Source organism: Mastigoproctus giganteus, chromosome 5 (assembly GCF_048544385.1).
Source record: "Mastigoproctus giganteus isolate SK-2022 chromosome 5, ASM4854438v1, whole genome shotgun sequence".
NCBI classification, from domain to species: domain Eukaryota; kingdom Metazoa; phylum Arthropoda; class Arachnida; order Uropygi; family Thelyphonidae; genus Mastigoproctus; species Mastigoproctus giganteus.
In genome coordinates this window covers 72,381,232-72,396,394 of record NC_143579.1, presented here as the reverse complement: position 1 = coordinate 72,396,394, position 15,163 = coordinate 72,381,232, and positions in this window count along the sequence as shown.

Genomic DNA, 15,163 nt, shown 5'->3' with positions numbered 1-15,163 from the left:
TTGCTCATTCAAATTTGTATCGATACATTCAGTTCTTCTTACTACGGTTCGCCGAAATAAACTTATATATTCTCAAATTTGTGTTTAATGTCAGGACATATAATTCACAAGCTTCAGTCTACATCAGAAAAAGTCTCGTTGCTTTTTGCAATTATATGAGAAATAACAAAACTTGCCTCTACTGTAGCATCTTGTTCCTTAGTTAGCCGCGTAAACACATTTTTTTGTCTAGATAAATTTTGAATTAATCCATCAGCAGTTTTCTTTCTCGCTTCCGGAGTTAAATTGGCACCATATTTGCAGTGGCGGATTAGCCATTAAGGCAATGAGGCACGTGCCTAGGGGGCCCTAGGCTTTGGGGGCCCCCCCAAGCCAAGACATTTTCCTATAGTATTCTAAAATAGATTATTGTTTTCAATAAACATCATAAAAATCTTGATTAATTTAAGCGAAAATTTAAGCAAAAAATTCAAAAGTACAAAATTTCATTTATTTGCCACCTTCATTTTTTTCATTATTTTTTGGGGGGGCCCCCAAATATAATTTGCCTATAGGCCCCAACTATCCTTAATCCGCCACTGCATATTCGGAATGTTTAGTAGTGAAATGTCTTAATATTGTACTCTTTCAACACTGAGACACTCTCCCGACAGATGAGAAATAGTCTTATTTTTGTTAGCAAAAAAATATTTAGTGTTCCACTCTTCATTGAAGACACGATTCTCTTGTTGAATTTTTCGTTTTTTTATTAATTTTTAAAAGGGCGTAACTATTATTTTTATCGCTGCTGGCACCAAGATGATAACCGAAGATAACGCAAAAAAACTAACTGCGGGATGACCGTCAGAGACAACAGATTGGAACTGCGGCCGGTCAGCAGTTCTATCCTATTACTCTGCCACCGCAGCAAAGCCGTTGTCGTCATCACCGGTTGGCTATTACCGTAGTTTCGCGCGGTTAGTTTATAATCGCAAATTATACAGTTATAAAAGCGCCCGTTGGCTCGCTCTGGTTCGTGCACAATTTCAAATTCTATCTCAATTTGAACAATACAGAGATGATAAACCAATTTACAAGTCGACAAATTCTATAATGTATTACATATATAAATTTATTTTTCAAAAAGGCGTCGCAAAAGGCATAAAATAAGTAAACTTTTTTTCGAAAATACAATAATACAATTAAAGCTCGCGGGCCACACAAAAATGTGCGGCAGGCCACATGCAGCCTGTGGGACGTAGTTTGCCCCGGCCTGCCTTAGCTGCTTTAGTGCTTAACACATCTCAGTTTAGGAAGTAGTAATAAAAATTCAACAATTATATGTTTAATTTTTATGAACTAATTTGCAAGATTTCATTAAAGAAAAAGGAACAATAAATGTAACAAAGGTGGTATTAACGTGCAATCCAGGAAGCAGCATAATCCAAAATGAACACAAACCTTTCAATGTTTAGAAGGATGGAGTAACAAAATGAACTGTCATATTCCAGAAAGAAGAGCAGCATTTTCTTTTTGTTTAAAAGACACTTGCCTGGTTTAATAATCTGCACTAAATGATTTTTTTAGTTAATTTAAACTTTTCTTAGGACACTCAAGGCCATTTTTTTCTGATAATGTGGCACCTTCTGTTATTAACAAATAACTGCCCTCTCTTTTGCTTGCCTTACTTATACTCAGTAGTGAACTTACAAAAATTTAACACTGAATACACTTTTATTTGCTATATTCTTACTCATCTCTTCCTGATATGAAAATAAGAGTATACAAAATATGATTTCAGTTATCTGCATTTAGATAACTGAAAATTTAGGAACTGATGAGTAAAACAGCAGTGTTCAAATATAGAACTAAATGTTACATTGGAATTTAAACTTACAGCAGTCCATGAAAATGTATTGGTTTTGTCACTGGTTACCCTTTTGGAGGAATCTTGACACTGAGAGGAATTCTTAAACACTTTGAATTTTGGCTATAGCATAAGTTGGATACCACGGCTAAGTTAATATGCATTTAGTGAGGTAATATATGAGGTGTATTGTTTGTTTCTTTTGCTTTAATGAAAACTAGGTATTTTTCATTAAAGCAAAATAACAAACTGACTATAAAACATTTTCAGTTTACAAGCAGCACGCTTATAACTTATGCCTTAGTTGCTTTCAGAAAAAAAGTATTATTCCCATTTCCTCCTTTTTTTGCATTGGCCAAACACTGCAATACTGACTTGTAATATGTGAGCTGCTCTCCCAAAATATGAGACTGCATTTAAAAAATATTTAATTTCCCTAATTTTAAATTATGTTCCAATTAAGGTAACCTCTTCTGTGACTTAAATCAAACCCTCTGACTGCCATGTTTTTATATATATAATCTCTAGAAAACCCTCACAGTGCATATAAACATCCTCTCCACATTAGTTGGAAAAGGCCTAGGTTCAAATCCCATCAGTAATGTGAGAAATTTTTATGGGCTCTTTTTGTTTTAATATAACTGAGTTGGCCTCAAGAAAAGGTTGCTTGGTTTTTTTTCCAGCAACAGACAAATTGACCAGATGATATGCACAGTTTACTGATATATACAGTGCAATGTGGTCTAACTTGGCGTTTCCCAAACTGTAGTCTACGGACCCCTGGGAATCCATAGACCAGTTCCAGAGGGTTTGTGAAACATTCAGAAGGTATCAAGTAATGTGTGTTTATTTTCTTAAAAATATACTGATAGAATCACAATGAATTTCATTATAGAATATTACTTATTTTTGATACAATTAGTATATATAATTGTATACATATTTCAAATTATTTGTTCTATGGATAGCAAATAGATGATAAAGTTATTATATATCTATATAAAAATTAAGAATGAAGTTGAGTTGTTTCAAACATAAAATTTTGAATTTTCTTTTCAGAAAACCCAGTGTTTATACATGTGTGTGTGTGTGTGTGTATATATATATATATATATATATACACACACACACACACACACACAGACATATGCATATATATACACTGGTGTTCAAAGGAAGTGCATCACCCCTTAAAATAGTAATTGTCATCTGAATAGCGTAAGTATATGGCCATATTTCTTACAGATTGCATCAGATAAGATTGGCACGTGTAGGTGATGACGTAATATTGCATCAGCTGTTACTTTCAGCTATATAAGCACATTCTGCAAGAGTTGCGGTCATTTCTTGCTTGTGTCAGGATGGCGAGTTACGTGCAGTTGATGCCACGAAGAAAGAGTGCTGTTGTTGCTTTATGTGAGGAAGGATGTTCTTCCTGTCATTGCTTATAGGGTCTTGAAATCAATCGACAGCGAGTAGATTTCTTTCCAAACTCAAGAATACTAGTTCTGCTGATAAGAAAAAAGGAACCGGATGCAAAAGAGCCTCTATGCCAAAACTGGACCGTGTTTTGAAGCACTTATGCCTTAAAAACCATAACGCTTCTTCATCTGAGCTGAAAAGAGAATGGGAAGAGAACGTACAGGAGTGGTAGCAAGTGCAGTAACAGTCAGAATACGCCTCTTCAAAAATGGACTTGTAGCCCGTGTTCCTAAGAAAACGGTCCGATTAATTTGGTGTAAGGAGCATGTCAAATGGACCCCCCCTAGCAGTGGAAATCCAGTTATTTTCTCAGATGAAAAGAAATTCAACCTGCATGGCTCTGGTGGGAGACAAACGATTCGCCGTAGACGTGGTGAAGAATACCATCCAGACTGTATGATGTCTACAGTGAAATTCCCTACCAGCAAAATGATATAAGGGTCCATTTTGTTGGCAAATTGCTGCCAACCATTAGAGACTATTTCAACCTGCCAAGTAATTGCATCTTTCAGGACAACTCTGCTCCTTGTCTTCAGGTGAAAAGTGTAAGTAGGCACTTCTGTAGTTATGTTAGCTTCATTTCTGCATTAGAGGTTCAACAGTAATGTGTTCACATTTGTTACAGGTAAAAAAATGGTTGGAAGAATGGTCCATTACAACTGTTAGCTGGCCAGGAAACAGCCCGGACCTGAATCCTATAGAGAACTGTTGGCATCGTGTGGAATCTGCAGTTGCCGAAAAAAAAATGAAAGACCCCCCTCATGAACTTAAGGAAGCCATAATTCATGTTTGGAACCACGAACTATCAGTTGATTATCTTCAGAAATTAATCTTGTCAATGCCTCGACGGTGTGCTGCTGTCATCGGGGCCAGAGGTGGTTCAACTAAATATTAGTTTGCACCTGGTGAGCTTTTCATTTGATTTTCCATTTAAAATGATAAACTGAAGCAAATTGAGGGCTTCTGATAACATTTCAGCCATAATTGTCGTATTTACCAAAACTGTTGTATAAAGGTTAAAAATGCTCATTTTGGAATATTTTGAGAGCATCTGTCAAACATTACATTGCTTAACTATTAATAAATATCTTTTGTTTATATTTCTATTTGTAATGCTAGTCATTAATGTAACATACCATCGTGAAAAAGGGTTAGAAATGTGAAATTCCTAGGTGATGCACTTTCATTGAACACCAGTGTATATGTAGGGGGGGATCCACAAACTTGTTTTAATTTTTGAAGGGGTTCGTAAATCTCAGTAGTTTGGGAACTGCCGGTCTAACTCACTGAAGTCTAGGCACCAGCGAGGTGATCTGATAGAGGTGTATAACGCCTTGAATGGTTTGAGCATGCTCAATGCTGATGGGATTCTTCCTCTTGCTCAGAATAATCACCTGAGAGGGCATAAATTCAAATTGAGGAAGGACAGATGTAGGATAGATGTGAGGAAATTTGCCTTTAGCCAGCAGGTGGTTGGTTGGTGGAACAGACTTCCATCCCTTGTCGTGGAAGTTGATAGCCTAAATAAGTTTAAGGCTCAGCTGGACAGGTATTTCGAACGAACAGAGGGGTGAAGTGGAAGTGGTTATTTTTTATTTATTTATTTATTTTTATTTTTTTTATTTTTTGGCTGATGCTGCATAAGCTTGCTTTCTTGCATCAAATGCCTCTACTAATGCTAAGTCCCTGAAACCCTATAACAACATTTCTGGAAACAAGTTACAAGGATATTAAGGTACACCTGTAAGCTAATACGAGACGTTCACGTCTAATTTATTTTTTACCAGCTCTTGCAGTTAGCACAGTGCATATGATCACTGTTCTGTCACAACATATGAAAAAAAAAAACTGGTTTTGAATCTTGTTTTAATAAGAGGAATTGTAATGGGCTTTTTGTTAATACTGTGGCAAAGTTGGTCTGGGCCATGGTTTGCACAATTCTCCCAATACCCCCCCCCCCACAGAAACTCAGATTTTTTTAATGGAAAAAGCAGACAGACTGACTGAGGAATACACAAAAACATGAACAATATGCAATAACCTCGTGGCCTTAGCTTACTTGGCACTCTTAGATAATGAGTAGGGACCCCTAAAGCACTGGGATTTTGAGGCCTTCCAAATTTTCTGTAGTCAGAACATGCACTATATTGCCAAAAGTAATTAGACACCAGCATACTTCTTAGAACCTTTTATAACTAAGGCCAAAGGTTCCCCACTTTTGGTTTTAATTATACCTTGTTCTCATTAGTAGACTCAGAACCATGTTTGAGCACAGGAAGGTTGTATTTATATCTGTTCCTCCATCACCATAGCAGTCATTTTAGAATGTCAGAATGTCAATTTAGCTAGTAATTAGCATTTGGTCTTTAATTAGCATTAATAGTAATTAGTCTGAAGGTTAACATTCCATTTCATGCAAAAGGTGCTTAATTGGGTTAAAGTTGAGGCTTTGTGCAGGCCAATGAAGTGTTTACACACCTGTGGCTTTAAACCAAATTATTACAGGTTGTGCAGTATGACATGATGCTTTGTCATGCTGAAACAATAAGGATCCTACTATACCACAGGAAGAGCAGAATGTCAGTGTACCAGATGACATTGTTAGAAAAACAAGGATCCAAGCCATGGGAAACCACAGGATGATGGTCTGGTTAAATAATATTTTTTGGGACATTCTCCAGACACAGCCATTAGATCTGAAAACCAGGTAAGTGATTCAGCCAGGTGGAAAAGGCCCAAATTTTTATCAACTTTTTTCTCACAATGTGGCTGAGTTAGTCATCTTAGGCAAGTGTCATATGGCTTTCCTCCCAGAAACTTAGATTCATCCAGTAAACTAACCAAAGAATATATGTGTATACTCAATTACAGATATAATATGCTTGTATGGTTTTGGGCACATCAGCAGCTTAGGCCATATCATGCTGTTTGTATTAAATTTGTAAACTGTGTTCTGTTGGGCAAAAAAACAGAGTTTCTGAGAGTAAAAATTATACAACCTTTGCCTGAAACTAGTCAATTCAGCTGCATTGTGAGGGGGAAAAAAAAATACAGCACATAAAATTCCTTGCATCATTGATGGATTCGAATCTGGGGGGGGTTCACCGCTGTGGGGAGGACAGTGCTTATATGTACTGCTACATAATAAGCTGATGCCTCACAGCCTTTGTTGATTTATCGTTTAATGCATACAGTCATGATTCAGAATTCTATAACAACTTTCTGATATTCAAGGGCCCAATTGCAATGGCTAGTGTGCCATGCAGTTCGATGCTGTGATGTTTGGTTTGTATGCTGCAGCTGTTGTGTAAAATCCAATGAAGTGCTTCCTAGGTATTGTCCTACTAATATTGATTCCTGTGGCTTTGCTGAAACTAATCAATGAGGACACAGCAGGATCTACATCCTCTTATTTGAGTACATCCTAGTCTGGCTTTCATTTGATGATTATTTCAGCCACCATTGATCAAAGCTTTGTAATTTCTCTGCATAGTGCAAACAGATGGCATCCTACAGTGATTCCCCATTGGAACTTGCCCAACACAAAACTTTAACCAGTCTTAACATCTGTGTACCAAATTTCACTGATCTGCTTATTTCTAGTATTAGCATTTATACCTATTCCTGACATATGGATGGTAAATATGATTGTTTTTCCTAAAGCTGGAATTGGAGTTGCTAGATATTTCTGGCAATATAGCATGTATACAGGGTGCCATTGAAATCGATGCCAATATTTATTGAGGGAATGATTCATAAAAATACAAGATGGCTACACCCAGTTTGAAGTAGGAGCAAAGGATTTTGAGTTAGTGTTAAAATTAGTGATGCCATTTCTGCCTCTAGCATTTTGCATATAATATTAAATTTATAAAATTCAATCATTATGAAAAAGCTTACTTTAATTAGAAACATTTTTATTTTAATTATTACAAAGTATCCGAATAATTTTACTTGTACTGTACATAGTTATCAATAAATCCAGAACAATAAATGTTTGTTTGTTAAAATTTTACTATAAATTGAAGAGCACACAAACTCAGTAATGTACAGCAGGATTAAATGAATTTTATTAATATTGCAATCAAACTGAAGCATGATCAAAAGAAATATCACAAAAGATGTTTGAAATGAGTGCCATGTGAGAGGAGACAGGCTTCAACACGGCATGTGAAGGAATCCCATACATGTGTGAGTAGCGCTGTGTTGTTTTTAATAGCAACTGCCGTTTTGTGGATGTGATCTAATAAGTCATCTCTGTTGTTAACTTCTGTGGCATAAACAATTTGTTTCATGTGACTCCAAAAAAAATCCAACTGGTTAAGGTCAGGAGAGCTTAGCAACCATGATATAGGACCTCGTGACCAATCCAGTGATTCCAGAAATGATCATTGGGGAATGTTCTTACTTGTCGCCCAAAATGTGGAGATACTCCATTGTGCTGTAACCCTAGAACCACATATTGGCATGTACATGGGAACATCTTCAGAAGTGTTAGCAATGTCCTCTACAAAAACTATAAGTAATGATCAGCATTTAGTGGGACAGGAAACTCGTGATGAATAAAGCTATCTCCTACAATGATGAACCCCATATTGACGCAGAACCCCATTTGAAAATGGGATTGCTGAATGGTGTCAGGATTTTCTACTGACCATGTATATGCATATTGAATATCCTATCTTGTATAATATGTTGCCTTGTCAGTCCATAGGATATTGACAAGAAAGGAAGGGCTGTTGATACAATTATCCATAAACAAAATTGCTCACATGCAAGTGAATCTGCTGCTTGCAATGCCTGAACTCTGCATATGGTAGGCATACAGCCCTTGTCCAAATGAAGCCAAATGATGGCTTCATTTGGACAAGGGCTGTATGTATGTGCCAAATGAAGGCTTTGGAATTTTAGGACCTGTTTTTACAGCAACTTTGTGTGCTGGTGGAGGGAACTAATGTAACAATATCCAGCACCTATTCCTCTGCATGTGCAGAATATGATAGAGGCCAGCCTTGGTTGTGATGCTCTTTCACTGTACTTCATTCCCTCAAATTATGGTGGACGTTGACAAACACATGCACCATACACAGTGAATGTCTGCATATTCTACTGTCTGCATATGGCTATAATGCACCTACTAACGTTAGGTGCATTATAGCCATAGCAGCTGTATATACAGGGTGTTTCAAAAATGATGGTCAATAATTTAAAGGTGAAAAGTACAAACTAAAATAAAAAAAGTCCCAGTGAACATCGGGCTGCAAATGAACCGTTTTCTAGATTTTTTTTTTTTTTTTTTTATGAAAACCCCAAATACGAAAGGTATCAAAACCTATAGTACGTAGTACCGTGCATGGGTTGAAGGAGAAGTATGGGGGGAGGGGGGGTGCTGGAAACTTTGCTTTAGAGACTAAACATGGGTTTCACCACTTCAAGCCTCCAATAAGCAAAGTGGTGGTATTTCACCAGTTGATGAAAGTCATCTACCACCTACTGAATATGATGCACATTTTCTGTTAAAATCCGCCACTGACTATGGGAACACTAGTTTAGCAAAAAGCTACGAATCCTTTGCTAAGGGTGGTTTTATTAAACATAAGATAATACATTTTTAATTTTTTATTTAAACACTACAGGATTTTACAGATGTTACAGGATGTTCTTTCTAACACCCTTTCCTCAACATCAGGTGTTATGCTACTGGGCCCAACTGCTTGTACTCCATGTGCGAAGCGCCCATGTTTTCTAAGGCATTGATGTACCCTGATAAATGTGCGCCTGTTGGGCTGACTTCAGTGAGGAAATGCTTCTTGTACAAACATGCAGTCTCGAGTGCACTGCTGTTAGCTTTACCATACATGAAGTGCATGTCCGTATACTCTTTGTTACTGTAACCTCTTTCCATGTTGACTATCCCCTGACAAGTACTAGTATGCCTGCTACATCTCAGAGCATTGAGAGAGGGGAAAGGGAGAGAATGAGCATAACCTAACTTAAACAAGTCAGTGGTGGATTCCAACTCTGCACAGTTCACCTTGTCAGTGGTGGATCCCAACTAGAAATGTGCAATATCTCGAAAACGATTCACTTAAGGACCAATGTTTACTAGGCTTTTTTTGCATATTGTAGTCTGTACAGTTCAACTTTAAATTATTGACCATCACTTTTAAAACACCCTGTATGTATATATATATATATATACATATACACACACACACACAGTACTCTAAAGATTAATAGGAGCAGTATGAAAAACGAAATTGATTAAGGACCAAGGTAACTGATAGAAAGGACCTCAAAACCATAATAGCATAATAAATAAGTAAATAAAAGTAGTAGGGATAAGAGAAATAAGTGAAGAAAAGTTGCAATAGAAGGGAAAAAATTATTATATATAAAGAAATAAATCATTATACTAGATATATGCATAATTACATTGTCATATATCAAACAATCCTTGTGTAGTTTTGAAGTGTCAAGCACCAACATTGCCTGACCAAACGACAATATAGTGTCCTTTGTTTCTAACATAAAGTACGTGCCATGGCAAATTAGAATTACATCAAAATATAGGTTTTTTTGGGGGGGGGATATATATATATATAAAATAGTATAAAATTTAAGCTATATGGGAAGATATAAAGATTGCCGGCATGTAATTTAAGGTTGATACAACAGGGTCCAAAAATAGTTGAACATAACATAATTGAACAATGAAACTAAAACAGAAATGAACAATGAAAAACAAAAGCCATTGTTGAAAGTAGACAAAGGCTAATGTCAGAAATGCATATAAATATATAAAACCTGTTTATATTGTAGCAATTATAAACAATAGTGTAGTTATTTAGCTCAAGTGTCATTAAGGAACCATTGGCAGTAAGGGGGAAAGCCACAGGCAAGCTGGGAGAAGACCAGATATACTTTTTATATGACCTGCAGAATGAAGCATTAAATGGTATTAGTATTTGTAATATAATGCAAATTAGCCACAGGCTTATGTTGGTTGCCCCTTTGACGCAGTTGGAGGATGCGGAAAGGTCAGGGAATGACCACCGCATATCCCAGAGCAATATGGCCTTAGTTGCTAATGCTCCTAAAAACCAAATAAACGACAAACGACACAGTTGGAGCCGGCCAGGTGGGTAAAGTGCCTGCCTGGCAACCCAAAGGTTGCGGGTTCGAATCCCGCCTCGGGCTTGGATCAAAGTACTGCAAAAACCGTGGGAGTGCATTATGGCCACAGAAGCCGATGCGCCAACAACTAACTAAAAAAAAAAAAAAAAAAAAAAAGACAGTTGGTCAAAGTGGTTTGCCACACTTTCATGAGTTCATTCTAAATTACCATCTCGTGCTTGAGGCCGGCTGTCAGCTGTGTTTCAAAATTCCTAGGTGCTCGAGGTTATTTTTCTCAAGATGTGAGAATGCTCTGTAATTAGTCACGTCTGGAGGCAGTTTCCCTCAGAGAACCTGCACAGCTCTTCTTAATCCTGTACAGCATGCCTGTTGATAGAAGTAGGCTGCCCTACCATTAAAATTCAGACACCTGCCTTTAGACGAAAAAAGAGCTTTTATTGTCTCATTTAATATTTTGTGCTGAAACCTTTTGCTTTTATGATGGCCTTAAATCTTCGCGGCATACTCTCAACCAGTTTTTTATAAATGTCAGGTGATATGTTACTCCATTCGGCCTTTAACGCAGCCACCAGTTCGGCCTTATTCTTTGGGCGATCTTGGCATGCACGTACCCGACAATCCAAGCGGGCTGGCCAATCCAACTTTTCCGAACCCATGTCCTCAGACCACTCTGTTATGACCCAAGCAGTATGATATGCCGCGTTGTCTTGCTGGTACAGGTATGGACCTATCCTGAAGTATTGCCATAATGTTGGAAGTGCACAATTGACAGAAGTCAAATCCGGTTTGGTCGTCGGCTGCGATAACTCATCCATGGCAAGATACGACGAGTTGTGCCTTTTTGAATGCCTCTATAATCATCAATTTGTACCGGGTTGTTATTTGACTAAAAAAAAACTCAACTGTTATATTCTTGTTTATACTCCGGCACGACCACCAGGTCAGTGCTGTTTACAATAAATCATCAATATAAATGTTAATCGTATTTAGCAGTAACAGGCTTGAACTCCAGTCCACTCAAAGAGCATGTGTTACTGCACTCACGCTACTGACCACTCGGCTAGGTCAGGCCTTAGCATTAGGGTCACCTGGAAAGTAATGTTTAACTACCCATGTGTATTGTGCTTGTAAATTGCGTGTGTTCTCTGGTCGATTTGCCTGGACGAATGATCCAAGTTTTTCCAGAGAAAAACCCTTGTTATCTACGCCTGAGCCCGACTAACTTAGCTGCGGAATGAAAAAAAAAACCATTAATGTTCCTCGCGTCATCAACGGGATTCAAACCCGGCCCTTTCCCACCCGGTGTGCAGAAGACAGTCATGATACCTCTGTGCTACTGTGCAGACGTTATTTGACTAACTGCAGTCTTTTTGTTACTGTACACAAGTCTTGTCAGCCTCTGTTATCTCATCAACGAACTATTTCCATCTACAGGATCGCCATATGTTATATTTTTTAGTGGAATAATCTCGATACACCCGAGACTGCCTCGTCTTATGTGAAACCTTAGCAGGGTTGCAATTTTCAAGATACACACACCAGTGCTTTTGGCCCTGACTTCCATAACACGCATTTCGAAGTTACTTGTCTTTGGTCTTGTTCATTCTCGCATTGAATTGCACCAGTGTAGAATCCCAACATATCAATACGAGTGAAGTTGAAAAATCTGAATATTCAAAACAAGCCAAGAGGAACATTGACCCAGATTTCACTGTTACACAGGCGCATAAGTGTTGCTTGAATATGTGGTATCAGGAATTGCTAATCCTCCAAATGTCACTGTGAAGATGTATGAACTCCTAAGCCAGTCGTCAGTGTTATGTTCGGTTTGTGTTTAGTGTGGTGTCATGTTTGTGTTGTATGCAAAGCAGCAGTCACCAAGAAAGCTGCTGGTTAGATCCTGTCTCCCTGCTTTGTGGAGGCGGGCCATCCTCTCCATCTGTACTGAATTATTCCCTCTAGGCTTTAGAAAGACAGCTCTTTCTTGCTGTTGTTTAACAAAACAGGCTAGGTTGCTTGATGTTTTGCGATGACGAGAGTGCATCAGCCCTTGAGAAAGATAAGGGAGGCAGCAGAGAGCATTTAGATAAAAGAGGAAGGTGTAGAAGGGGATAGATATTAGATGAGACAATCCTGAAATTCAGCTAGGAAGCCTCTAGTAGAAGGATACCGGGAGGTGCAGACAGGATATTAACAGTTAGCATAGAAGTAGAGTTCACCTAGGCACTTGTTGACAATAACCCCGAGTTTCTGGTAGAAAAACCCATTCTACCCTCATTCGAGACAGACTAACTCAGCCATGTTGTGAAACAGCCCCATAAAAATTAGTCCTCTCGTCGACGGGAATCGACCTTTGGTCTTTTCCACCTAGTGTGGGGAGGACGGCGATCCTACTAACTGTGCTACTGCTGGGTTAAAATAACGTACGACTGGATCAAGCAAAAGCAGATATTCTACACTGAGACTTGTACAGAAGAAGACGGGACTGGAACGCACACTAGCCACAATGGCTAGAAGCCAAAATGTGCATAACACCAAAGATGACCTACCAAGCAACCATGAAGATAGACAAAAAATCTGAATGAAGTTTGACACTAAACACACTTTACACTCTATTCTACACTCTTTGTGAAGAAAGATCAACTGATACTGTTCAACTGATTTTACACTTAGGATGCTACTGTAAATGTTGTCTTAGACCATATCATCAGAGGCAGACTGGCCATAAGACTTACCAGGGAAACCCCAGTGGGCCAGAGGCCAGTATGATTATGGCCACAAACACTAGTATGAGGCAGCTACAAGTTTTCCCTAGTAAGAATTATTGACCCAGTCCGTCTGTGCATATCATCACTACAGATGATGTCATTAAAACCAGGTAAATTTCCTGGCCTTGATCTAATTGAGACAGAGGTCACACATAAGTTTTGGAAGAGTAAATTTAGGAGTCCTTCTTAACCTGAATGCATGTCTTTGAGAGGGTTTCTTTCTGCACCATGGAAAACAGCAATAGTAAAACTCAAACTTAAGGTTCTGAGAAGTTCCAACCTAGAAGACCTCTACTAGCCGATCCCACTTCTTGCAATGGTGGGCAAGATATTTGAATGTTTCCTAGAAAGCCGAGTTAATGCATATTATGCAGGAAGAGATCTAGTCTCACAAAACTATTTCAGTTTCAATGAGGGTTAGGAACTAAATAAGTACTCCTGCATGTCACAGCTACAACTCCTTAAGTCTGGGCAATATTCATTGATATCAAGGCCGCTTCTGGTATATTGCGGTGGCCCGGTGCTCTATTTATGATTACTTTATAAATGTTTGGCCAACATTTAGGAAGTAATCCAAGTCTACTTCACTGACTGAAACATCGGAATGATATTTGCTTCCAGCAAGGGACATACACTGAAAGGATAGAATTCATGGTGTTCCTGGGCAACACGATGCTGTCATCTTTCTCGCTAGTGGACGAACCTAACAATTGACAGGTATATAGGTACACTGCATTCACGTAGACGGCAATTCGATGTCAATATGGATAAACGTTGCGAGTTAACAGACTTTGAAAGAGGGATGACAGTGAGTGCTCGATGCATGGGTCACTATTGTAGAGGTGGTACAGAAATTGCACTGTCCCCGTTTGGCATTATCAAGAGTGTATCGGGAATACACCATTTCTGGAACAACATATTATCGTGGACAGCACTGTGGGCGGAGAAAGGCGGTGGATGAACGTGACTGTCGATGTCTATCTCGCATTGTTTTAGCCAATATGGTTATATTGTACCCTCCCAACAATGAAGTTTGGTGGAGGCGGTGTCATGGTATGGGTCTCCTTTCATGATTTGGCTTGGGCCAATTAGTCATTATCAACAAAAAGATGAATGCTGTGCAATACTAGGTATTTGCACAGCATTAGATTAAAGGAAAACAAGAAGGTACAGTTATTGCGTGCTTAGAAACATCAACACTGGACAGTAGAGGATTGGGAAAACGTTGCCTGGTCTGATGAATCCCAGTTCTTGCTATTTAAAACTAATGGGAGGACAAGAATATGGTGAAAGCAGCACGAGTCCATGTACCCGTCCGGCCAGGTGTCAAAAATACAGGCTGATAATGGCAGTGTAATGATATGAGGAGTATTTTCGTGATGCACATCAGGCCCTTTAATACCGGTAGAGTAACATTTGACTGACAGGATATCTGTAAATTATTTCCGACTAGGGGCTTCACTTCATGTCTGCAATATAGCAATTTTCAAATGGGTTCTTCCAACCGGATAATGCTTCAGATCACAAGGCCATATACAGAGATGGTTCCAGGAACGAGTTAGTGAATTTAATCTACTACGGTGACCTATTTCACCAGATCTCACTCCAGTTGAGTAGGTGTTGGATGAAGTGGAAGGCGCTATTTGGAACAGTGATCCGCAGCCGTTCAATTTGCAACAATTGCGGTAAACAATTTGGCCAGCATGGATCACCTCTTTCGCACGCTTTCGGTACGTCGTTGACTCCACGTCACGATCAATCCAGACTGTTCTAAGAGCTAAAGTGGGACCGCTTCCCTGTCAGGTAATTTGGTCACTCAGTGTATATTAGAAGAGAAGATTTTTAAATCCCCAGAAAAGCGATTTTTTCCTTTCCCACATGTAATGTTTTTTGTGGACTTATTAATTTCGTGAGAGTGACATTCTTGTAT